This window comes from Hemiscyllium ocellatum, chromosome 4 (genome assembly GCF_020745735.1).
Source record: "Hemiscyllium ocellatum isolate sHemOce1 chromosome 4, sHemOce1.pat.X.cur, whole genome shotgun sequence".
Lineage (NCBI taxonomy): Eukaryota > Metazoa > Chordata > Chondrichthyes > Orectolobiformes > Hemiscylliidae > Hemiscyllium > Hemiscyllium ocellatum.
This window is the reverse complement of record NC_083404.1, coordinates 79,602,643-79,629,737: the sequence shown is the minus strand read 5'-3', so window position 1 is coordinate 79,629,737 and position 27,095 is coordinate 79,602,643. Positions and strand designations below refer to the sequence as shown.

Sequence of the window (27,095 nt, the reverse complement as noted above, 5' to 3'; positions counted from 1 at the left end):
ATGTTGTTCATCCAGTTTGCACTGTGATTCACTGGAACACTGCAGCATGCTGAGGACAGATATGTGGGTATGTGAGCAGGATGCTATTTTAAAATGACTGGCTATGGGAAGGTCTGGGTCTTGTTTGTGCACAGACTGGAGTTGGCATTTGGTTACCCCAATGTAGAGTAGGCCACACTGGATGCAGTGAATACAATAGACAAGACTGGAGAAGGTACAGGTGAAATGCTGCTTCACCTGGAAAAACTGGCCTTAGATGTTGAGGAGGAAGGGGATGAAGGGGTAGTTGTTGCACCTTCTGCAGATTCATCTGAAGGTACCATGGAGAGGGGGTTGTGGAATGAGCAAGAATGTCCTGGAGAGAACGATTCCTCAAAATGCAGACAGGGAGAGTGAGGGGAAGATGTGTTTGGAAGTGGCATTCTGTTGGAGTTGTCTGAAATGGCGGAGAATAATTCTTTGAATGCTGAAGCTGGTTGGATGAAAAGTGAGGTGAATGGAAACCTGATCACAAAGTTGTGAGTGATGGGAAGGGACGAGGACAGGAGCATGGGTGATAGGTCAGATGTGGTTGAGGGCCTTGTCAAACACAGTGAGCGGGAAACCAAGGTCATGGAAGAAGGAAGTCACTTTAGCAGCACTGTTTTGGAAAGTGGCATCTTCTGAAGAGATACGACGTAGGCGAAGGAACTAGGGGAATGGGATGGAAGGTTACAGGACGTGGAGTGTGACGAGCTATAGTGAAGGTTGCTATGGGAGTCAGTAACTTTATAGTGGATGGCAGTGGACAGTTAATTTCCCGAAATGGAGACAGAGAAGTGAAGTTAAGGGAGAGAGGTGTCAGAAATGAAAGTTATAGAAGGATGGAAGTTGGAGGCAAAGTGAATGAAGTTTTCAAGGTCCTGCAGGAGCATGAAGTGGCACTGAAGCAGTCATCAGTGTACCAGAAAAAGAGTTATGGGAGGGGGGGGGTCAGTGCAAGATCAGAACAAGAATCGTTCCATGTACCCCATAAAGAGGCAGGGCATAACGGGGACCCAAGCAGACAACCATAGTCATTCCTTTGACTTGGCAGAAATGAGATGAATTAAAGGAGAAATTGTTCAGTGAAAGAACAAATTCAGCTCGGCATGGGAGAGTAGTGGTTGATGGGGATTGTTCAGGCCTCTGGTCAAGGAAGAAGTGAGCTCTCAGACCATCCTGGTCAGGAATGGAGGTACAGAGGAACCGCAATTATCCGAACGAGACGAGCGGGCACTATTTCTTTCGGTTTATTGATTATTCAGTTAATTGACTTCCTCTGGGACTCGGAATTTTATGTGATGTCTGCTCCCCGTTTGGGAGACTAACCAAAAGCACAATACGTGCACGACCCTATCGCCCCCACCCACTACCATCTGCGCTCCCCCCCCCCCCAATCCTGTCTGGTCCCAGTCCACCCCCCACCTCGTCCTCTCCCATCCCCGCACCCCTGCCTGCCCAGCCACAACCGCGTCTGCTGCCACCTGCCCCCAAGCCCACATGTCCCAACCCCGTCTGCTCTCACCTCGCCAATCTGCTGGAGGGCATCAGAGAAATCGTGGATATAGCTGGACAAGTGGAGAGAGGATGGATTCAAGGTAGGAGAAAATGAGATGGGTAGGGTGGGAACAGGCTAATACAATGGCCCTACCGGAACAGACTGGTTTGTGGATTTTGGGAAGAAGGTAGAAGCGAGCTGTTCAGGGAGACTACTAGGTTGGAAGCATTGGGAAGGATATTCTCTAGAGGTAATGAGGTCAGTGACAATCCTGTGAGGACTGCAGATGCTGAAGATCAGAGTCAAGATTAGAGTGGTGCTGGAAAAGCATAGCAAGTCAGGCAGCAGCCAAAGAGCAGGAAAATCAACGTTTCAGGGAGGGCTCGATTTTCCTGCTGCTCCTCAGATGCTGCCTGATCTGCTGTGCTTTTCCAGCACCACTCTAATCTTAACAATGGCTTAATGTTTGAATGTGGGGTCATGGTCCAGGGGGTGGTAGGAAGAAGTGTCTAAGAGCAAACGTTGAGCCTCCGCAAGATAAAGATCAGTGTATCAGACTTTTACAGCACTGCTTTTGTCAGCTGGTTTGATAACAAAGTTAGGGTTGGACCTAAGAGAGAGAGGTGCAGCAATTTCAGAAGGGGACAGGTTAGAGTGAGAGAGAGGAGCAGAGAAATTGAGATGGCTGACGTCACGTCAGCAGTTTTGAACAAAAAGGTTGAGGGCAGGTAAGAGGATAGGGGAAGGGCTCAAGTGGAGGGTGAACACTGAAGGTGGGTGATCAGTGGAATGGGGGGTGGGGGGGTATCCTGATTGAAGAAGTGAGCGCAGAGACGGAGGCAGCAGGAGAACAGTTCAACAGAACATCCTGAAATTCATTAAGGTTGGGGTGGGGGGTAAAGGTATGAAGCTGAGTCTTTTGCAAAGGACAGTAGGTTCAGCATCAGAGAGGGAAAGCATCAGGAGGTTTGGTGAAAACATGGCAAGTGCTGGGGTTAGAGGGAGTAGCCTGAGGGCAATGAAAAGTGATGGCATCTGAGGGCTGGAAAGGGGTAGGTGCGGAGGGGTGGTCTGTAGAACTGATGTTGGAGTCCAGAAGTTGCTGGAGTTTGCAAGTCTTGATGTTTGTAAGAAAGAAGAAAAAGTCTTTTGTTGAGGAGACAGATGAGGGGAAGGATGAAGTGAAACTGGGGACCAGTGCAGCTTTGAGAGATGGTTAGTTGATGTTGCTGCAGAGTGGAGTCAAGTATGCACATACGCTGGCACAGATGTTGGATTGCGGATCATAGGATCTAGCAGGAACAGCAGTCTGAGAAATGTTGCATGTCCTGGAGATACTTGTAATTCCAGGTTGATTCAAAATACACAGGATGAAACTTGAGTTAGAATCCATGCAGACTAAGTTTGAGTTTTTGGCAGTAGCTGAGGAAGGAAACACGGTGATGAAAGCAAATTTCAGCCAACACCTTGCCAAACACCAGCAGTGAAACAGAGAGCAACAGAAATGTACACGGTGAAAGGGACAACCGGAATTCCTGTCAGAGGGAAGAGCAAAACTTCTTCAGAATAGGCATTCCTCAAAGAGATGAGATAGTTGATTAAACAAATTTAGGAACAAACAACTGCAGATGCTGGAATCCTATATTCTCGACATTCAACCTGTCATAGATCCTACATATTTCCATCAAGTTATTTTGTACTCTTCTACGCTCCAGCAGATACAACCCTAAACTGTCCAACTTTTCTTCATAACAAATCCTATGCACTCCAGGGCACTCACTGAGCCTAACTATACCCCTTTGTAACTTCTTTATGTTCTCTTCACAACTTACTTTCTTACCTATTTTTGAGCCTTTGGAAAATTTAGCAACCATTCTCTAGCTTTTTCACCCAAGTCATTTAGAGTCATAGAGTCATAGAGATGTACAGCATGGAAACAGACCCTTCAGTCCAACCTATTCATGTCGACCAGATATCCCAACCCAATCTAGACCCACCTGCCAGCACCCGGCCCATATCCCTCCAAACCCTTCCTATTCATGTACCCATCCAAATGCCTCTTAAATGTTGCAATTGTACCAGCCTCCACCACATCCTCTGGCAGCTCATTCCATACACGTATCACCCTCTGCGTGAAAAAGTTGCCCCTTAGGTCTCTTTTATATCTTTCCCCTCTCACCCTAAACCTATAGTCTCTGGTTCTGGACTCCCTGATCCCAGGGAAAAGACTTTATCTATTTATGCCCCTCGTAATTTTGTAAACCTCTATAAGGTTAGCCCTCAGCCTCTGACGTTCCAGGGAAAACAGCCCCAGCCTGTTCAGCCTCCACCTAAAGCTCAAATCCTCCAAACCTGGCAACATCCTTGTAAATCTTTTCTGATCCCTTTCAAGTTTCACAACATCTTTCCGATAGGAAGGAGACCAGAATTGCATGCAATATTCCAACAGTGGCCTAACCAATGTCCTGCACAGCCACAACATGATCTCCCAACTCCTGTACTCAGGACTCTCACCAATAAAGGAAAGCATACCAAACGCCTTCTTCACTATCCTATCTACCTGCAACTCCACTTTCAAAGAGCTATGAACCTGCACTCGTATGAATTGTAATAAGTTGAGACCTCAACATTAATTCCTGCAGCACTTTGGTCATTACATTTTATCAATAAGAAGGTGATACATTTATGCCTATTATCCATACCCTGATAGCTAGCCAATCTTTTATTCATATCAATTGTTCACAATACCACGAAATCTTACTTTCCCCAATAAACTTTGATATGACCTTATCAAATGCCTCATGTTGTTTTCTCAAAGAAGTCCAAAAAGTTGATTAAACAGTATTTCCCTTTCATAAACTCACATTGATTGTCTTGGATCCATGTATGTGCTATAACATACTTAATATTAGGTTCTAACACCATTTCCCTGACCGATGTTAAGCTAACTGGCTAATAGTTTCCTGCTTTCTGTCTCCCTCCCTTTTTTGAATACAGGGCTACATTTGTTGCTTTTTAATTTAATGGAACCTTCCCTTAATCTAGCACGTTTTGGAAAATTAAAACCATTTTTAACCTATTTAAATTAACCAGTTGACTATCCAACTCACCATTTTTTTCAGACTCCAGGATGAAATCAATCAATGTATAAACTCGCAACTCCAATAATTTACTCTGTAGCACTTCTCTGCTGATTGTGATTTTCCTCAGTTGCTCCCTCTCAGCTGTTTCCTGATTTATAGTTATTTCTGTAATGCTACGTATACTCTGTATAATAAAGACTGATGCTGTTCATCTGGCAGCTCCTTGTTTTCCATGAATAAATCCTCAGACTCATTTTCTATAGGACCAACAACCATTGTGTTAGCTGTTTTGCTATTTTCACTATCTGTAGAAACTTTTTTTTAATATACTTCATGCTGGATTTCCCCTGTACTGTAATTTTCCCAACTTGTTTATCATGAATCATTCTTTTCTAATAATTTTAATATTCTGGTCAAACTTCTGATCTGCAATTTGTATGATTGCATGCTTTTTCTTTTGAGAATATCTTTGTCTTTATTAGTTAACCATGGATTTGAATCATCAAATCCCTACAGTGTGGTAGCAGGCCATTCAACCCATTGTGTCCACACTGATCCTCCAAACAGCAGACCACCCAGACCCACGTCCCTACCCTATCCCTGTAACTCTCCATTTCCCATCACCAATCCACCTAACCTGCACATCTTTGGACATTGGGAAGAGTCTGGAGCATTCAGAGACCCATGCACACATGGTGAGAATCCGCACAGTCAGTTGTCTGAGGATGGAATTGAACCTGCATCCTGGCACTGTGAGGCAGCAGTGCTGACAACTGAGCCATGGTTGTTGGGGGTCTTTGGCTAAAAAGTGCCCAATTAGGTGTGCCCCACCTTCAGGAAAGAGCTACTAAAGTACATCTGGCAGTCTCCTCACATGGCAGTTGGTCTACTGGCAATTTGCTACTGCTGGTAAGAAGTGGCCCTGACCTGGCCATTCATTTGTCACTGGTTTGGAGGGCCATCTATCAGCTTCACTGTCTCTGTGAAAAAAGATCTACAAGGCTCAGAAAGCAATGGGTATGTCATTGTCATTCTCCCATCCAATTCTTTGGCTCTTCTGCCTCCCAGGATAGTCCATGAGATCTCATAAGGTCTTGACTTTCGATGTTATGAAACATTTACAAGGAAGATGAAGAGGTGGAAATATTTGGAAATTCAGAGCTTAAGGCTTAGGATGCTGAAGGATGCACAGCAGGCTAGAATCAGAGAAGCACAGAGATCACAGCAAGATGTACGGCTGAAAAAAAGTCACAGTTTGGGAGGGACACTGCTATGGAGGGAGTTAGTATAAAAATATTATAACTGACTTGTTAGTGGCCAGGATCTAAAGAACGTCAGGCTAATGGGTGAACTGGACTTGGTCCAAATTAGATTAGGAACAGCAGATTTACAGTACAGGAAGTTTCACAAATTCACTTCCCACTAAAAGAAAAAAATATCCTCCTTAATTAAGTCTTAAAAGAGTGACCCTTATTTAGATGTTATAACATTGTGACCTAGACTGTCAAAACTGTTGCATTGATCTCAAAATAGTTTTCCAATCACAGGTCCATTCCATGATTAAGTCTTCATCATTCCACCTCTGTTGCATTACATTACCCTGGTCTGGTTTTGATTAATTGCCACTGAAACCCCAATTATGTTACCTTTAGATTAGATAATTTCAATGCTCTAGTTCCTCAGTTCTACTCAGTTCTGATTCACCACCCTTCATAAACTAGTATTGGTAGGAAGAGACTCTATTGGCTGAATGGCCTGTTTTAACTTTTATGTTTTATGGTCTTATGGGTCAGCTTCAGGGAGCTATCAAGAAGTGGGGTGGAGTTAGTGGCTCAGGAACAGAACTCGTGACAGAGACTGAAGTAAGCAGTTGATTGAAATTTCTGCTCATCCAATGTTAAAAACAGCTGAGAGTCCAGGGAGGTGGTGGTGAAGCCAAGCTAAATATAACTAGCATACATTTGGAACCTAATATGACTTTGGATATGGAGCAACAAGTAGATAAGAAACAGAAGAGGGACAAGAATGATGATGAGGGATAGATTGCTATTGTTACCGTCATATAGGATAACATTTGTGGTTTTGATAAAGGCTGTTTCAGCAGGGTGGAAGTCAGATTAGATGATTAACACCAGTTGTCTGCTCTATCCATTCAAATTTACATCCATTCTTGAAAAATTTCATTCTGGAATTTTCAAAACTAATTTAAGGGATGTGGATGACACTGGGTAGGCCAACATTTATTTCCCAGCTCCAGCTGTACGCAGGGCAGTTAAGAGTCAACCACAGCTTAGGTCTGGACTCATATGTAGGCCAGACCAGGTGAGGATGAAAGGTTTGTTTTCCTAAACACATCGGTGAACTAATCAGTTTTATTTTTATGTCAACGGTTGCATGATCATCATTAAGTTATCAATTTTTATTCTAGATTTAATTTCAACTGAATTCAAATTTCACCACCTGCTATGTGGGACCCACCTCTCCGGAAAACTCACCTGGGATTCTGGATTATTACACGGATGACATTAGCACTATACCACCACCTCCCCAGTTGGTACAACAACAGTGAATTTGTGCATTCTTTTTAGGATTCCTAAAAATGACAATTCATATGTTCATGTAGGAAAATTACTCAAAATACCTCATAGAAAAATAGAAAGGATTGCCTTCTGATCCAAAGGAGGGCACATTGGAAGATGAGACTAAAGCATTTGGAACCAAATGAGTTAAATTTGAAGAAGGATCTTAAGGAAGGTTTGGGAAAAGGTAAGATTTATGGAAGGATATGATTGGTTGAGGCTTGAAAGTCATAAGGTAAAACACGAAGAGGTTGGAGTAGAAATGGGATCTTGAATTGAGTTGAAAGGTGTTTTTTTTGCAAGTATTCAAACAACCTAACTATTGAACTGAGATTTAAAATATATATATATGCATTGGATAAGGGAAACTTCAAATTCATGAGCATGTTATCTCAGTTTGATTCAATTTAGAAGTCAAACTGAGTTGCATCAGCCAGCCCCACCTGTTCCCTTTCCTATATTCACTACAAAGAGTTTTCGAGAAACTTCCTTGGAAACTTCATGTGGCTAGCATTTCAAATTTGTACTATTAAAAATAGAGTTCTTACATTATTGTAAAATAACACATTCTTAATTATTGATGTCTTTTTTTTTCCCTTTAGTATATTGAAAGAACATAAGAACTTAAGGACAGGAGTGAGTAGGTCTAACAACCTCTTAAGTCAGTACCACCATTCAATAAGATGTGCCATATCAAGCATTACAGAGACCTCTGATGGCTTCATTTTTGTAATACACTTGCATGCCACAGGTACTCCTTCATGTTCATTTGAATCACAGCTGATCTTCTATATCAACTTTCTTGGCTTTGCCTCATTTTCCTTGATTTATTTAGAGCAAATGTATCTCCCTATCTAAGAAAGGACTGACTATGTATATGTCACCAAGACAGAGAGTTCCAAAAGATGCCCTCAGCTTTATCTTTTATTCCTTGTTAGTAATGTTTTGAGGTTTTCTATAAAAATAACTTAAATTGTTCTTGGGTCTGAGATCAGAGTCAGAGATCGAAAAATGTAGTGAGGCATGAGGAGATACATTTTATCATTGATCCCTTCTGTCCACCTTGACCTCACTGATGAATTAAATTTGCACCTCCTCCCATCCCTAAACTTGCTACAAGGTAGAAATGTTATACCTTTTCCAAAAGGGTGGGCTGTTGATCTGATTTTAAGTCTTGGTCAACTTTCTAGCCAATCGCTTATATTCATATTAAAGTTATTTTTCTGTTTTTTTTCTGCCAGCCACATGATGGCGATGTTTTAACACAATCACCTAAGCTATGGAAATGTTCCTACTTGTCAGTTTCTCTTGGCATTGCACATGCTGACTTCAAATCATGTGCAGTAGGGGGTTAAGATTAACAGGTTAATTCTGCTGAGGCATCATTAGTTTTGTGGCAGGCCTTTAACTTAGGCCATGGATTCAAACTTTATCAACTTGTCTCTGTAATTGCTTATCTCTTTTAGAAAACCATGACCATGCAACTGCAAAGTGTTCAGATTCTTCCTGAATGTACTGCCCAGAATTTGGCACAATATTCCACCTGAAGTTGAAGGAGTGTTTAACTTATATTTTTGTTCTGGCTTTTACACTCAAGCATATATTTTCAAAAGGCAAAAGGTCCTGTTTACTTTATTAACCTTTTTATTAAACTGGCGTGTCATCTTCAAAGATTTGTGCTCTCTTTCCATGGTTGCTGTCTGACCAAATGTGATCTCCGATATTTGTTGCTTTCTGTGTAGAAACACTGCCAGTTTGCTGTACTGTTTTACAACTTAAAACATTGGCAAAAGTGCCAAGTTTGTACAATTTAGCATGCCTGATTTTAAAGTTCTTTCTAACTACACTCTTATATGTGTTGAATTTCACTTACCTTGTGTTTGCCTATTCCACAAACCTATATATGTCGTCTTAAAATTTTTCCAATCTTTCTCACTGTTTGCTGCATTTCCAATTTCAGTACAATCTGCAAATTTTAAAACTGTGCCCTGTAACTTCAACTGAGTAGGCCTGGTTGCCTCACAACACCAAGGAACCGGATTTGATTTCAGCCCCGGCTGACTGAGTGTGGAGTTTGTACATTCTCCGTGTGTCTGCATGGTATTCTGTTGGTTTCCTCCCACAGTCCAAAGATATGCAGGTTAGGTGGATTGGCCATGCTAAATTACCCTTAGTGTGCAGGCTAGGTGGGTTAGCTCTGGGATTACGGGGATAGAGTGGATGTGGGTGGGATGTTTTTTGAGGATCAGAGCTGACTCAATGGATTAAATGGCCTCTTTCTGCATTGTAAAGAATCTGATTCTAAATAATTAATGCATATTTAAAACAACAATGGTACAAGTAGTGAAAACTAGGAAAGACTATTGCACTCTTCAAACATTCACCACAATTGTGTGCTCTATCCTTAGCCAATTTATGCTGCTTTTGCCTTTTTTTAATCTCATAGGAAACCATTTTATTAATGACATTTCTGATGCAGGGCTTATGCCCGAAACATGCTTTCCTGCTCCTTGGATGCTGCCTGACCTGTTGTGCTTGTCCAGTGCCACACTTATTGACGTTTTATTGATGAACCAAGAATATGCTATTCTACCTTTAGAAATTCTATATATGCAAGACACATACTCATCAGCTCTTACTGTTATCTTAACCAAAACCTTAAAATTAGTCAGATTTGTCCTTAACAAATCTTTAATGCCTCTTTTTAAATTTGTTTTCGCTGGCTCAATTGGCTTTCTCACGAAACAATTTTAAGTTGTAATTCTCTACATAATCCTCATTTGAACAAGGATAAATCCCTGTACATACAAAGGAGAAAGTGATAGAGACAAATGGAGTATGGAAGAAGGAGAGAGAAGATAAATGATAGAAAAAGGAATTTGGGATGGGAGGGATCATCAAGAGATCACTGAGAGGGAAGCATTGGACAAAGGGGAGGAGAGGAAGGGAAAAATAGGTTGATGGGAAGGGAGGAAGAAGATGGTGTGAAGTGAAACAGATAAGGAAAAAGGAAAACAGAAAAGGGAGGGAGAAAGGTAATTTGAGGGACAGGACAGAATGAGGAGGAGGACAGGACAGAGGCAGGGTGAGATGAGGAGAAGAGTGTGAGAAAATTTCACTCCAAATTCATTAATAACTTAATTCAAACTTGCCTGGAACTGCTAAACAGATGCCCAAGGCCAGTTTTATGGAGCATACAAAGGGGAGAAAAGTGACATGAATGATGACTTAATTGTGCAGGATGTGGAATTTCAATTTCTTAATATCAGGTTGTGATGCATAGGCAAAGTTAATGGTGTATTTATGGTGTGTTGAGCACTTACACTTGTCTTTGGTGGGTTCATACTTGTAATATGTTTGTATGCCATGCATACTCATTAACATCATTTTATTAAAGTCCTATCTTCAAAATAAAGTCAGTGACAATGAAAGATATGGACTGCCTTGCTTGACACCAATTGACACATTTCAGGATGGCTCAGGGACATATGGATGAGGAGACATTGGTTTTGGTCATGCTGGATACCCTCAGAAAGGAAGGAACCCACTTCATGCTCTTTGTCCTCCATCACACATCCACTTTCCTTGAGGAGCCGGTGCTTCCTTGACAAGCTCATTTCTTCTCTCTACTCTTCCAGCCGACCAAGTGAAATTAGATTAGATTAGAATAGATTACTTACAGTGTGGAAACAGGCCCTTCGGCACAACATGTCCACATCGACCCGCTGAAGCACAACCCACCCTTACCCCTACATTTACCCCTTACCTAACACTATGGGCAATTTAGCATGGCCAATTCACCTGACCCGCACATCTTTGGACTGTGGGAGGAAACCGGAGCACCCGGAGGAAACCCACACAGACACGGGGAGAACGTGCAAATTCCACACAGTCAGTTGCCTGAGTCGGGAATTGAACCCGAGTCTCAGGCGCTGTGAGGCAGCAGTGCTAACCACTGTGCCGCCAAATTCCAGCAAGACATCACTCAGCGAGCAAACCTTTTTCCTTCACTCATATGATATACCTCATAATGTGGTGTAGCAAAGTATTTACATTTTGTGAGATGAAACCTTCAGAGAAATTGTGAAATAAATGTGCCTTGGGAGTTGGTGAAATCTTGATGTGTCACAGAAAGTCTTCTGCTATGTTTCAGAGGACCTTTTCACAACTTCACAGCAGCGCTGGTCATGAAATGTTGATGATGCTGATAAGGCATGACTAACCCTTTAAATATCTCTTAAAATCAACATCAACATTACATTTATTACTGAACTAAAAACCAGTTGAAGTATTATTCATGTCATTGGGCTGCCCTTTGATTTCTTTTGTCCAAAGAGGCCAGCAAAATCACTCCTCGATCATTAATTTGTTTTTATCTGCATTAGCTACTCTAAACTCATTTCAACTCACTTTCCTTAATGTAAGTTTAATTTGTATTGCATTTTACAGTACTTGCTTTAATATTTATTTATATTTCACAGAGATGATGTTAGTTTAAATTCAATAAATATTTAATTGAAAACTAGCTTCAGCAAGAGAATTTGAACTTAGCTTTGTTCATTCATCAAAACAGTCTGCATTTAAAATAAACATGTGCCATATCATTTTCGTTTTCTACCTTACATATAATACAAATAGAATGCATTATGCCAAGTCAAGTAGTTTATGAGCCACTCTGAATACCAATTGCTATTCTCTCTTGGTTTCATTGCTCGAGAGTTATCCTGTCAATTTTTCTTTGGAAATAATTCAGTTCTTCTGTTTCCAATGTAGACCTTCTTTTGAAACCCTGGAATACAATGAGCTTGTCATTACTGTTATACAGATCTACATCCGATGACAACTTTAGACCTAGCTGTCCTGCTTAAACAACAAGATTAATAACACTCGATGACTCATGTGATTCTTTGTTCATTGTGAATGCACATTACCTGTAGTGATAATAAGGAATTCAGACAACTAAACATTAATTTTGCTCTTCCAGTTCTGTAACCCTGTCAATAATTAACATTCATGCAGAAAAATCTAGTTCATAGAATCTTTGAATCATGCATTATAGAAGAGGTCCTTCACCATCAAGTCTGTACTGCCAAAAATACACCACTATCTGCTGTACACCAGTCCCAATTTTCTGCACTAGGCTCATAGCTTTAAATGTTACAACACTTCAAGACTTCATCCAAATCCTTTTTAAAGGTTGTGAGGTTACCAACCACCCCCACCTCCCAATTCCTCCTTCTAGGAATGCATTTCAAACCCGTACCATCCTCTGTGTGAAAAGAAAATATTCAAATATCCTCTAATCTTCTTGCCTTTTACGTTAAAAGTGTGGCCCCTTGTTCTACTAAAGGAAACAGCTGCTTTCTATTCACCCCGTCCCTGCATCTCATCATCCTTTAGGCCTCCATCAGGTTCCTCGTCAACTTGCTATGCTCCAAAGAAAACAACCCAAGCTTATCCAGCCTCTCTTACTAGCTGAAATATTCCATCCCAGGCACCATTCTGGTGAATTTCCTATGTGCCTCTTCTAGTCCAAATCATCCTTCCCAAGAATTTAAAATTGCAAAGAGTACTCCAACTGTTGGCAAACCAAAATTTAAAGAGTAACACACAATCATATTAGTACTTATTTTGATCTGATATTTTACGAAAATACTGTGCTGTAGACTTGTAACAATGCATGTGCTGCAGTTTGTGATTTTCTATATGTTAGCCCATGTAATATGTACTACAAAGAGTTAGATCCTTTTAAGGAGATGTCTTGAAGTTTATTTGCAATACTAATCATTTACAGGGCTGTAATATCACAGACTTACTGCCATACAATGATCTCTGTGCTTATTTATGTCACTGTAAATAACATACATATAACAGATTGACCACATTAACCTCATTAAGAAAGTGACTGAAGGCAAGGTGAGCATCTTTACACCAGAATTTCCCATGGCCTGACATCATTGAAGTGTCTTAAGGTACATGCCTGTCTGGCCTAGAACCAATGACATATTACTATGTCCCCTATTTTTCCCTTCAAAGAATAGGAATACTTTTTCAAAAGCATGTTCAAGGATGTATATAAATACATTGTCTCTACACATTTAGGTAACACCTTGTTAGACAAACAACATCACAAGATCTAATCCTTAAACAGTTATCAAGACTTGGTGATGTAGATGCACTCCTTAGCGTGCTATTGTCATTGCGGATGGATAGGTATCATTTGTCTTAGATGTGTTGTTGTGGTCTGGCATGAAATCTTCAGTATCCAAGTCATCAGCCTGTGTGATTGCCGCTTGATGATATGCATTTCAGATATATTGTATATTTCTTTGCAGGACTTCTTTACATTGCTCATTACTGTGTCATATGGCTTAGGTTGGATGTGATGATTTAGTATGTTTCCATGAAGCTATGTGCTCATAAGATATTCTTGAACTCATATGCTTTGTACTGTTTCAATTTGAGATGACTGCCTGCATGCTTGTTGATCATACACTTGTACCATTTTCTCCTTTCTTTCTAGCAATGCATCATTCATGTTCTTGCACAGTGAATGGGGGGAGGAAGGAAAGAATTATGTGGATTTGTCTCTCAAATTTTAGAGCTGGTGGTGACAGTACAAGAAATGCAGCACAGAGATTTAGCATAGCTATCTAAACATTTTGGCAAGTTGTTTTACATTTAATGATTTTAAATTTTACAATGGGAACAGTTTCTGTGAGCCACTCTCTTGATTGTAGTAAGGCAAACAGTCAATGGTATTTAGTTTCCCATGGCCAGACAAGCATAGATGGGATTTGCTCATGGGGACCCTGCTGAGTGTAGCTAACAATTCTGAAAGAATTTTCCCCAAAATTTAAGATGTGGAGGAACTGGCGTTGGACTAGGGTGGACAAAGTTAAAAATCACTCAGGTTATTGTTTAACAGGTTTATTTGGAAGCACTCGCTTTTGGAGCACTGCTCCTTCATCAGGTGGTGTGGAGAACAAGACCATAATACACAGAATTTAAAGCAAAAAATTACACTGTGATGCAATGTGATATATTGAACAGATCTGGATTGTTGTTAAGTCTTTTAGAAAATCTTTTCGAATGTGTTGCATGTTTCGGTGCATTAATATGTAAATCCCAGAACTTATTTTAAGTCACTTTCTTGAGATAACTTAAGGTTTTATAACAAAAGGCGACATCTCAGCTCAGACAATGCATTAAAGGTGTGAGGTTAGAGTCTGTCTGTATCCCAATCTTGATTCAGAGTGGTTCTATTTCCAAAGTGGAACTTACGAAGTATTACGTGTAGTCATCCTCTTCAGGTGACCATCCTCCAAGGTGGACTTCAGGATAGGCAACAATGCAAAGTGGCCGAGCCAAGACTGATAGCCAAGTTCAGTATCCATGAGGATGGTCTCAACTGGGACCTTGGGTTCATATTACATTACAGATGACCCCACTCCACTATATGATTTGGAGATGCCGGTGTTGGACTGGGGTATACAAAGTTAAAAATCACACAACACCAGGTTATAGTCCAACAGGTTTAATTGGAAGCACACTAGCTTTCAGAGCGGTGCTCCTTCATCAGGTGATTGTCAATCATCAATCACCTGATGAAAGAGCGTCTCTCCAAAAGCTAGTGTGCTTCCAATTAAACCTGTTGGACTATAACCTGGTGTCGTGTGATTTTTAACCCACTACATTATACACTCTCTCACACACACAAGCACACATACACACATGCAAACTCTCACACATAAGCACACATACACACATGCAAACTCACACACACACACACACACACACACACACACACACACACACACACACACACTTATACCCCCTCTCACATGCACACATACACACACTTTACCAAGCTTTCACACATGCAAATACACACTCTCTCACATGCACTCATACTCACACGTTCATATACACTCTCTCTCTCTCACATGCATGTACACACACGTATAAGTCTATGGGGTGAATTTGTATTTGCAGATTTATATTTGCAGATACATTCTATTTTGCTCAAAAAATGCACAATCTGCAGACAGTCAATACATGTAATATTTTGTAAATTCCGCTTTGGAAATAGAACCAGTCTGACTCAAGACTGGGATATAGGCAGACTCTAACCTCATATCTTTAATGCATTGTCTGAGCTGAGATGTCACCTTTTGTTATAAAACCTTAAATTTTCTTGAGAATGTGACTTAAAAAAAGTTATGGGATTTACATATTAATGAACTGAAACCTCCAACCCATTCTAAAAGATGAAAGACTTCACAATAATCCAGGTTTGTTCAATATATCAGTTCAGTTGCATGACACTATCTTTCACAATAAATTCTGTATCTTATAGTCATATTCTCCACCACCACCTGAAGAAGGAGTAGCGCTCCAAAAGCTAGTGCTTCCAAATAAACCTGTTGGACTATAACCTGATGTTGTGTGATTGCTAACAAAGTTTAAGATTTATCTGTACAATTACCCTCCAGTTGGAATCCTTTCATTGTTTCCAGCTTAATCCAAGAGTTTGAAAAGTTCTGCCACTTTGAGGTTAAGCAAATAGTTACTCAGAAAATGTTAGATGATTAAATAGTTATTTCATCTCCAAAGTAAATATTAAACTGACTCCCTAACTTATCTTACTCACACTCACATGCATTGGCTGAGCCCCTGACATACTCCAGACCCTGAGCCAACACACCTCTCCACCCCTGAGGCCCTGATCATCACCTTCTCCAAATGCCCATGCCCCCATCCTGCCAAGTCCACTATCTGAACCCATGTCCCTCACTGCCATAGCCAATTGTCAACAGCCATTGCACTTGTTGTATTTTTTAATATCTCACTAAGGGGATTTCAGCGAAACGTTCAAGTGCTCAAAATGAATTGTGGGCCTGGATTAGAAAACATCTATGGCAGTATTACACTATGGCTCAGAAGAAATATTGTGTTGAATGAGATATTCTCTTGACTGTTTAGTTTGGTTGAATTGACTAAATTAGTTTATTACCAATGCTTGGTCTATACGGATTTACATACAAATCTCTTGTTTCTTTTACTGCACCTACACAGCTTACTGAATCTGTTCTGCTTGGCTGCAACCAAAATCCATAAAACAATTTTTAAGACTGTCTTCCAGTTTAGATTCAATAAAATCCATTGATGAATCTTAAGTAAGACCTCTTTTCTTGGTGTGGAATTTGGAGGTCAGCTAAAAGCATTGGAAGTGGTTATTTGTGAACATGTTTGATATTAGACTTAGTAATTATACTCTTGAATAACCACAACTATATGTGGTCTTCATGGAAGAACAAGAGGTTTTTGACAGATCATTTCTAATAGTTTGTGGTTTGTCTGAACAATGAAGTCCTTGCCGAATAGTTTCTTTTAAAAACCACCATGTCCTGAAACTGGAGCAAGTGTTTCTCTTTCAGCGTTGGTGTAGTTTGTCTGAGTTATCATAAGGAGCTGAGAATTAAAAACAATAGGTTTGTATTGTAGGATTCTGTGATTCTATGTAGAAATGTGTTTTTTGTAGAAAAGATCTCAAAGAGGAATACCTCAGTTGTAAACTCTGTAACAGATGGAAATAAAAGTTTCAAGAAAACAAAACATCTTTGTAAGTCACCGTTATCTTGCTGTGAGGCATCTCCTGCACATTTTACAATTTTGATAGTATCAAATCTAACACTGGTTGACAAGAAAATTGAATTAAAGAAATTGATTTGGCTCATGTTGATTTGACATTTTTAACTGTTGAAAACAAAGCCATGTTTCCTTGCCGCTGTTATGAGGTGATGGAAGTTTGGGCCATACTCATCATCAGTAATACAGAGACAACTGGTGGATTCTTGATGACACAATCCATATGTTATTAGAATATGTTTTGCTTAATGAATAATCCAAGAAAAGATTTTCTATAGAAAGGTGTTTTAAAAGTCATCAGTTCCTGTGATTGCAGGGAGGGATGTATGCACTAAAAATAATTCTTGGCAATGAGTTTCTAAAAACAATTGCCACCTTGGATTAAGCTCTTCTGTAATAGGAATTTTGTGTGGACATCTTTTCTGTGCATTCTTCAGGATCCTTGTATCTAAAGATGCATGAATAACACCATCTCAGATTTCCAGAAGACATTTGATGAGGTGCCACCTTGAAGGTTATTGCTGAAAATAAAACATGATAGTGCAGGAGGTGTGGATAGAAAACTGGATGATCTGCAGGAAGCAGAGATTAGTTTGAAATAGTTTATTTCAAGTTAGCAAGTTCAAATGAGTGTTGTGGCTTGGGGATCAATGTTGCAGCCTCGGTTGTAAACAATTAAATAAATTGTTTAAATGAAGGGACAGAAGGTTTCCAAATTTCCTGACAACATAGTTAGATGGATTAGCAAGTTGTGAAAGGGCATAAATAAGCTACAAAAATATATTGATAAATTAAATGAATAAGTAAATATTTGGAAAATGGAGAAAACATAAAATCATCCATTTTGGCAAGAAGAATAAAAAGGAAGTCTATTATCTCAATGGTGAGCACTTGCAGATTCTCAGCACTGAGATGCAGAGGGATTTGGTGTCCTCTTCATAAATCACAAAAGGTTAGTATGCAAGTACAACAAATAATTATGAACACTAATATCATTTTATTATTTACCATGAGGGAAATGAATACAAAAGGGAAGTTTTGTTTCAGTTACCCGTGTGAGATGGCACATGGAGTATTGTGCACTGTACTAGTCACAGTGCTTAAGCAATGGGTGGGTTCACAAGGGAGGGTTTGTATCTGTTGGAGTTTAGAAGTGTAAGAGGAACTTTATTGAAACATATACAAACCAGAGATGTCTTGACACGGTAGATGTGGAGAGGATGTTTTGCCTTTTGGAAATTTATTTGAGCTTTTCTTTAACATGAATGCTGCACATATGGGAGGGCCAATGCTGTGATGGTCACTATCCATCCAATATAACATTGCATTGCCCTTAAATTTCGCCATAGCATCAAACCAGTTTGTCAGAAGACATAATAGGTTTGCTTATACAATCTGGAACTTTGATGTTGCAACTGACAGATTTGTCACCTTATATGCTGTGAGATTATGTAGATCAATGCATACTGGTAAACCTGTGATAGGAGGTCCATTCATTGCAGCAATGTAAAAGGCTTCAGGTGACCAGGCACAAACCTAGATACCTTCTAGGTAAGTGAGACAAGATCAACATTATACAAGATTTGGAGGTTCCACTGAACCTGTTGACAGCTGCAATAGTTGTTCCAGAATCAAGCACTTGTAGAGGTTGCTGACCTGTTATAATTGCTTTGAATTTGCCTCCTTCTAATGGATTATCAATGTCTTATGATTTTTTTCATAATGTTTAGTTCCCTGTGTATTCAATGTAGTCAATATGATGACTTGAATTTACAATATTTAGGCTGTGGTGGCTATTACTAAATAAGAAAATAGCACAACATTTAAGAGGCATTTGGATGGGTATATGAGTAGGAAGGGTTTGGAAGGATATGGGCCGGGCACTGGCAAGTGGGACTAGATTGGGTTGGGATATCTGGTTGGCATGGACAGTTTGGACCGAAGGGTCTATTTCCATGCTGTACATCTCTATGGCTCTAACAGAATTTATTATCTTGTTCCCATCTGTAATAAGGAGAAAGTGAGGGCTGCAGATGCTGGAGATCAGAGCTGAAAATGTGTTGCTGGAAGGATATGCGCTTTCCCATCTGTAATAAACAAACCTAATGAATGTGCTGACTTTTGAATGAAATGCATCACTAATGTAGATATAATTATAAACAAATTACAATATTTTTAGAAATGTTTGTTCCCTCTTACATTATTACATGACTAATTTCCAGAAATAATTTGAGAAGGAACAAAAATAATGAACCACAAATCCTGATGCAACGCTCCCGAAACGAACATGTGAAAACTCCTTCATATATATGCAGTAACAAATTTAAACTTTAAAGGTAATAATATTTTGGCATTAAAGATAAAGATGGATTATCATGATAGTTGTGTTAAGAGGGAAGAGATTTAATAATTCAATACAATTGTTAATATAATAATTCCAAATGTCACTTCAACAAGAAGTCAAAAATTTAATCAAGTGCTTCATAAAACAAACATTATAAATTTTATACAACTACTACTTACAAATTCTATTCCTTTATTATTACTATTACTTGTTATGATTTGATGCCATTTTTATTTCTGTAGGATATGTACTGGTGGGATTTAATTTCACTTCAGTAAAATGAAAACATATTCTCATTGAAAGCAGGTTTAATTTAAAAATAGAAATACTGCCGACACATTATAGCACAAACACTGCACACTTGACAGGAACCATTCATGGCAGTGACATCACTTAACATTAAGACCTTGGTCTAAAATAACAAATTGTATCAGACTTCTTTGCCTGGATTGTTTTCCTTCTGGGCATGTTCAAGCTTCACTGCACTGACACCAACAATTGAACTTCCGAGTAACCTCAACCCTATATGCTGAATCAGGGGTCATTGCAGGCAAAGAGGGTCTTGGAAAATTTTGGTGGTGCTCCATTGACAATTTCAATTCAAAATTACAGTAAGGAGCTCATGTTACAAACAGAAAACCACTTTTTGATTTAAAGGTCATGATTTAAATTGGGTTGGCTTACATTGTTGGTTTGCAGTGCAGTGTGAGGTCAACAGCATGCGTTCAATCAGTTAACTCAAACGATTTTCCTTTTCAACCTCTCCTCTCATCTGTGGCTTGGTGACCCTCAGATTAAACCATAACCAGTCATAGAGTCATAGAATCATACAGCACAATAGCAGAAACTTTGATTCAACAAGTTGATCACACGCCAAACTAAACTAGTCCCATCTGCCTGTGCTTGGCCCATATCCCTCCAATCATTTCTTTTTCATGGTAAAAACAATGACTGCAGATGCTGGAAACCAGATTCTGGATTAGTGGTGCTGGAAAAGCACAGCAGTTCAGATAGCATCTGAGGAGCAGTAAAATCGACGTTTCAGGCAAAAGCCCTTCATCAGGAATACAGGCAGAGTGCCTGAAGGGTGGAGAGATAAATGAGAGGAGGCTGCGAGTGGGGAGAAAGTAGCATAGAGTACAATAGGTGAGTGGGTGAGGGGATGAAGGTGATAGGTCAGGGAGGAGGGTGGAGTGGATAGGTGGAAAAGAAGATAGGCAGGTAGGACAAGTCATGGGGACAGTGCTGAACTGGAAGTTTGGAACTGGGGTCAGGTAGGGGAAGGGGAAATGAGGAAACTGTTGAAGTCCACATTGATGCCCTGGGGTTGAAGTGTTCCGAAGTGGAAGATGAGACGTTCTTCTTCCAGGTGTTGGGTGGTGAGGGAGTGGCGGTGAAGGAGGCCCAGGACCTCCATGTCCTCGGCAGAATGGGAGGGGGAGTTGAAATGTTGGTCCACAGGGAGGTGTGGTTGATTGGTGCGGGTGTCCCAGAGATGTTCCCTAAAGCACTCTGCTAGGAGGCACCCAGTCCCCCCAATGTAGAAGAGACCGCAATGGGAGCAACGGATACAATAAATGATATTGGTGGATGTGCAGGTAAAACTTTGATGGATGTGGAAGGCTCCTTTAGGGCCTTGGATAGAGGTGAGGGAGGAGGTGTGGGCGCCGGTTTTGCAATTCCTGAGGTGGCAGGGGAAGGTGCCAGCACGGGAGGGTGGGTTGTAGAAGGGGCGTGGACCTGACTAGGTAGTCACGGAGGGAACGGTCTTTGTGGAAGGTAGAAAGAGGTGGGGAGGAAAATATATCCCTAAAGGTAGGGTTTGTTTGGATGTGGTGGAAATGTTGGCAGATGATTTGGTTTATGCGAAGGTTGGTAGGGTGAAAGGTGAGCACCAGGGGCATTCTGTCCTTGTTATGGTTGGAGGGGTGGGGTCTGAGGGCAGAGGTGTGGGATGTGGATGAGATGCGTTGGAGGGCATGTTTGACCACGTGGGAAGGGAAATTGCGGCCTCTAAAGAAGGAGGCCATCCACCACAGAACACACCAGATGGCCTCCTTCTTTAAGGACCGCAATTTCTCTTCCCACATGGTTAAAGATGCCCTGCAAATTATATCATCCATACACTCATCTATACCCTCATGATTTTATAAACATCTATAAGGTCACTCCTCCACCTCCCATACTCGAGTAAAAAAGTCCCAGATTATCTACCCTCTCCTTATAACTTAAGCCCTCCATTACCAACAACATCCGAGGATAAATCTCTTCTAAACCCTCTCCAGTTTAATAATATTCTTACAGGACAGCTAGAACTGGACACAGTACTCCAGAAGAGACCTCGTCAAAGTCCTGTTTAATTTCGACATGACATGCTAACTCTGATACACAATGGTCTGAGCAATGAAGGCAAGCATGTTAATTGCCTTCTTCACCATTCTGTCGACATGTGATGCTAACTTCAAATAATTATATACCTGAAACCAAAAGTGTCTGTTCTGCAACACTACCCAAGGCCCTATTTTAATTGTATAATTCCTGTCGTTGTAAGTTCTTTATTTGTTTTACCAAAATACAATACCTCACATTTAACCAAATTAAAATCCATTTGCCACGAATCAGACCATTGGCCCAATTTAGCAAGATTTCTTTGTAATTTTAGATGACCTTCTTCACTGCCCACTATATCACTAATTTTGGTGTCATCTCCAAAATTACTAACCATAGCTTCTGTGTTCTTATCTAAATCATTTATACAAATGACAAATAAAACTGGACTCAGCACCAATCCCTGTGGAACACTGCTGATATCAGGCCTCCAGACGGAAAAACAACCCTCCACTCTCTTTCTCCTGCTGTTAATCCAAGAGACAGCAGCTGTGTGGTCTGGTAAGACTACAGATACTTTACCTTTTTATTTAAGATTAAGACTTCTGTAGATTTGGCTTTGGGTCAGATGTGGATGAAGGTCAAGAATATCTTTTCCATTAATTAAATGTTGGCACTTTCCATATTGTTGTAGAAAGTGTGGTTCTGAAAATGCTGAAAACCACATCAAGCTCCATCCACATCTGAGGATGTGATAAGGACTTAGGTGAGGTAAGGCAGAAATTCTTGGGACGTTAAAAAGGACAGATCTGTTATCCTGGGTCTTAGTAACTAAGGGCTGAACATTAAGTTTCTTATGGATTAGTGTCAGTTTGGTTACGTTTTTTGGAGGGTTTCTTGCTGCGATGCATAGCGAGATTTCTCACAGTATCACCTCATCTAATTCTAGCACCATCCTACCATGTTCCATTCCTCAGCAGATATCCATCAAAAGACCAGGATGACTGGTGCATGCTCCAAAATCAAAAGGCCACTATGCATTTGAGTGAACATTGGCATTCTGAAGCTGCCTTGCTCAATGAGGATCATTCAGTCAGAGGATGCCAGAGAAGGAGATGATGACACCATGGTTCTCTAAAGGAGACCTTGTGTTCCTGGTGGATAGGGTGATTGAGAGGAGGAGCACCTTTTCATAGAATCCCTACATAGTCGATACTGACCCTCTGAAGATCTTTCCACACACACCCATCCACTACCCTATGATTCTGCATTTCCTATGGCTAATGCACCAAACTTGCACTTGCCTGGACTGTGATAGGAAACTGGAGCACCCAGAGGAAATCCACGGAGAAATGGGAGGATGTGCAAACTCCTCACAGATAATCACCCAATGCTAAAATCGAACCCAGGTCCTTGGCATTGAAAGGCAGCAGTGCTAACCCAAAGGAACAGCAGAGGAAGCCACAAAACCAGATTCTGGCAGCCTAGTCTGGAAATTTGGGAACAGTCTGCTGGGCACTTCAGTGGCCAAGGAAAAATAACATAGCCAGTGGTCTCAACAATCAAGCACTTCATTGACATGCACAGGGAGGAACATGTGCGGAAGAGAGATACATATAAGGTAATAGCTCTCATTGCTCAGAGGCTGTTGGAATGCTGCTACATAATGGGAAACTAGCTGTCTCAAATATTTATTCAACAGTTTGATGGCTGCTGTGAACACAGCACTCTTAGAGTCTGCCAGAGAGATGCATAAATGTGCAATTCATCTTTCCAGCCATTTGTCTTCAGGTCTGAAAGCATGGCAACAGGGAAACAAGGAATCTGACACACACTCCATGTGGCCCTTTCCTCACAAATAGACAGGGCAGTGCCAGAAAGCACTCAGCTGGAGGAGGAACCACACACAGACCCATCAAAACTCTCTTTATATTTCAGCTTGGCGGTGGCTAGCCTTGGGTATGGGATATGATGCATGGGTGAGGGTCCACATGCCATGTGGGTTATGAAAGAAATTTGGGATCTGGGGCCAGGTCAGGTGCTAGGGATCCACATGGATCTGGGGTTTTTGGGATTTATGTTGGTGACTAAAGCATGGCAGTGACTAGGGGTCAGGTCAAGGAGTGCAATTGGATGTTTGAGGGTGTGGGGGTGCAGTCTTCTGTTTTGGAAATCTGATCAGTGTGATCAGGCCTGAGAAGGAAAGGAATATGGTCTTCTTGGCAGAGTCAGAGAGGGCATTCCATGGGGAATCAGATTTAATCCCTCTACCTTCAACTGGCTAATAATCCAGCAATAGGTAGTTGAGAACTCTCTGAGGTATCTGACAGTAATGTAGAGCTGGAGAGAATGCCAAATGCTGTCATTTTCCATTGGCTGTTTAAATTTCACAGGCAATTTCTGCAGAATGAACTGCTCTGGGTCAACTACATTTTTCCAGAGGGATCTCGTGTCCATTCTGCAATGGCTATATTCCCATTGGAAGATGTGGGCCAATAATCAAAGCATGATTATTGATGGATATTGTATAAGTTTCGATAGAAATTAATCATCAGTTAATCTGTTACTTCAGCTAAATAATTAATAGTTTCATGTATCTTTAGAGTCTGCAGGAAAATGTGGAAGTATGCTAACAGAGCTAGGCAGCATTGACATACCGGAAGAACAGGCTTCAACCTCTGCACAACTCCTTGCATCAAGTTCTTGCTTGTCTCCTCTTCTTCACATCGCAGACATACTTTCTGGTGAACATACCACAATTTCATCATGTAGAGCCATCAGCCTTTTCCTTCAGCTCACCCAATGGGTTGTTTATCAGATTCCACTTCAACAGACCTCAGTTTCTGATATGCTGGCACAAGGATTATAGAGAATCAAAGAAATGAGATTGATTAGCTTAGTTTGTAATGTTTATTTTGAGGTATCTTTTATATCTTTGTGACCAATAAGAGATTGTGATAGGAAAAAATTGATTTTTTTTTGTGAATCGGTAATGTTTAATGATATTGTACCTAAAAGATCTAATCACAGAGTGTATTCAAAAAAAGGGATGTGCTGATCATTTTTGCCCTCCTTCTCTTCCTTGTCTTTTGCTCCTGCTCCTCAGCTGTTCACTGTATAACTAATAGAGACAATAAAAAACTGCAGATGCTGGATTCCAAGGTGGACAAGAGGAGGTTGGAACAGCATAGCAAGCCAGGCAGCATCAGGAGGTGGAGCAGTCAATGTTTTGGGTGCAACCCTTCTTCAGGACTCCTTATAACACCCAACCAAAAATCAAAGATGCACAGCATGGATACAGATCCTTCGGTCCAACCAGTCCGTAACTACAAACTAAACTAGTCCCCCCAGCCTGAGCTTGGTCCACATCCCTCCAAGCATTTCTTATTCATGCACTTATCCAAATGTACTTTAAACGTTCTGACTGTACCCGATTCAGCACTTCCTCTGAAAGTTCATTCCATACATAAACAACTCTGTGTAAAAATAGTTGCCCCCATCTCTTTTTTTTAAGTCTCACCTTTGAAATATTTCACCAGTCTTGATATCACCTACCCTAGGAGAAGATACCTGCCATTCATCTTATCTACACACCTCATGATTTTATAAATCTCTGCAAGGTCACCCTTCAACCTCCTATGGTCCAATAAAAGAAGTCCCAGCCTATCCAGCCTCTCCTTATAACTCAACACTCCATTCCCAGCAAAGTCCTGGTAAATCTTGTCTGAACCCTCTCTAGCTTAAAAATATCCTTCCTATAACAGAGCAGCCAGAACTGGACACAATACTCCAGAAAAGGCCTCACCAATGTCCTGTACAACCTCAACGTGATGTCCCAACACCTGTACTCAAAGCCTGAAAAACGAAGGCAACCGTGCTAAATGCCTTCTTAACTATCCTGTCTATACATGATGCAAACTTCAAAAAATTATGTACTTGAACCCCTAGGTCTCTCGACTAAACAACTCTACCCAAGGCCCTACTTTTAATTGCATTAGTCCTGCCCTCGTTTGTTATATGAAAACATACCTCAGACATTGACTCTATGGATCAAGATCTTTTTGTAATCGTAGATAACCTTCTTCAATGTTCACTACACGACAAATTTTCATGTCATTTGCAATCTACTAACCATGCTTTCTATTTTGTTATCTAAATCATTTAAATAAATTACAAACAAAACTGGAGCCAGCACTGATCTCTATGGAATATCCTTGGTAACAGGCCTCCAGTCTGAAAAATAACCTTCCACCACCACTCTTGTCTCCTCCCATTTAGCTAATTTTGTATCAAGTTGGCAAGCTCACCCTGAATTCTATGTGATCTAACTTTATTCATCGGTTGACCGTGCAGAGCTTTGTCAAAGGCTTTACTGAGGTATGAGTAAACAATTTCTACCATCCTGCCTTCATTAATCTTCTTGGTTAATTCATCAAAAAAACTCAACCAAGTTTATGAAACATGATTTCTCTCACACAAAACTGGACTATCTCTAATGATTCCTTGGTCTCAAGATGCATATAAATCCTATCTTTCAGAATCATGTCTAACAATTTACCCACCACAGATGTCAGACACACAGATCTATAGTTCCCATGCTTCTCCTCACATCCCTTCTTAAACAAAGGCAGAACATTAGCCACTCTCCTGTCATTCAGCACCTCACCTGTAATTATAGATGATACATATGTTTTTGCAAGGAGCCCAGCAATTTTCCCCCCTCACAATGTCTATACTAGATCAAATTGCAGAGATTCATCCACCTTTATATATTCTAAACCTTCCAGCACTTCCTTTGCTGTAATGTGAACTGTTTTCAAAATATCAATGTTTATTTCCCTGAGTTCTCTAGCCTCCATTTCTTTCTTCACAATAAAAACTGACCCAAAATATTCATTTAAAATCTCTCCCATCTCTTGAGATTCAACAGAAAGATGACCTCTTTGAACTTAAATTGCCCTACTCTCTCTCTCTAATTCCTCTCTTGCTCTTAATATATTTATAGATTATCCTTACCCATATCTGCCAAGCCTATTACATATCCCCTCTTTGCTTTCCTGATCTCTCTCTTAAGAACGCCGCTACACTCTTTATGCTGTTAAAGAGATTAATTTGAATCCGTTTTTTCTATCTCACATATGATTCTTTTTTATTTTTGATCAGAACCTCAATATCTTTATTCATCCATTGTTCCCTAATCCTACTAGCTTTACCTTTCATTCTAACGGGAACATAATGACTTTGACCTCTCATTATCACACTTTTGAAAGCCTCCCACCTGTCTGCAAACAGTCTACTCCAATCAAGCTTTGAAAATTCTTGACTCATACCATTAAACTTCGCCTTATTCCAAATAAAACTGAAATATTTATGGAAGGCTTATCCTTTATAATAATGGTTTTCAAACTAATAAAGTTATGATCTTTACATTCCATTATCACTTCAGTCATTTGCCCTGCTTTCTTACCCCCAAAGAAGGTCAAGTTTTGCTTCTTCTTTCGCAGGAACATTTACATATTGATAAAAAACATTTTCTTGAACACATTTAACAATTTTTTCACCATTCAAACCTTTAACACTGTGGTTGTCCC

General features: G+C 40.3%; 1 protein-coding gene across 1 annotated transcript in view; it reads right to left on the bottom strand.

Annotated features, from left to right (window-relative positions):
- Positions 1 to 4,666, bottom strand: part of LOC132815425 (tyrosine-protein kinase SRK3-like) — a 64,801-nt gene extending 60,135 nt beyond the window's left edge. Inside the window, exon 1 of the mRNA XM_060824347.1 lies at positions 4,630 to 4,666. The gene's annotated coding sequence lies outside the window, so the exon portion shown is untranslated. The remainder of the gene's footprint in view (positions 1 to 4,629) is intronic.
- Between the last annotated feature and the right edge of the window lie 22,429 nt (positions 4,667 to 27,095).